Here is a 317-nt window from a genome sequence, read left to right as displayed (position 1 = left end):
GTGGACTCGCATCGCCAGCCGTGTGCTTATAGAACAGAGGGCGTTGAGCGTTTGGAGCCACCCGAGGACCCATTTCGTTTTCTGCTGTGTGTCCATCACCCTGAGAGAATGTTAACTGCAGATTCCAAGGCTCCACTCCCGGGAATGGAACTCAGTGGATCTGGGGGGACCCAGAAATCTGCACTTCGATAAGCACAGAAGGGATTCTGATGCAGCCTGTCACTTTGAGACTCACTCTTCCTGTGTAGGAGGAGCCCTGGCAGCCCTGTCCTATAAGCTGTGACTGTCAATGGTCCAACTCCACTAGCTCCCTTGGG

Source organism: Echinops telfairi, unplaced genomic scaffold, assembly GCF_000313985.2.
Source record: "Echinops telfairi isolate 266 unplaced genomic scaffold, ASM31398v2 ScPeMD7_7458;HRSCAF=8496, whole genome shotgun sequence".
NCBI classification, from domain to species: domain Eukaryota; kingdom Metazoa; phylum Chordata; class Mammalia; order Afrosoricida; family Tenrecidae; genus Echinops; species Echinops telfairi.
The sequence above is the reverse complement of the archived record's forward strand: the minus strand, read 5'-3'. Positions refer to the sequence as shown.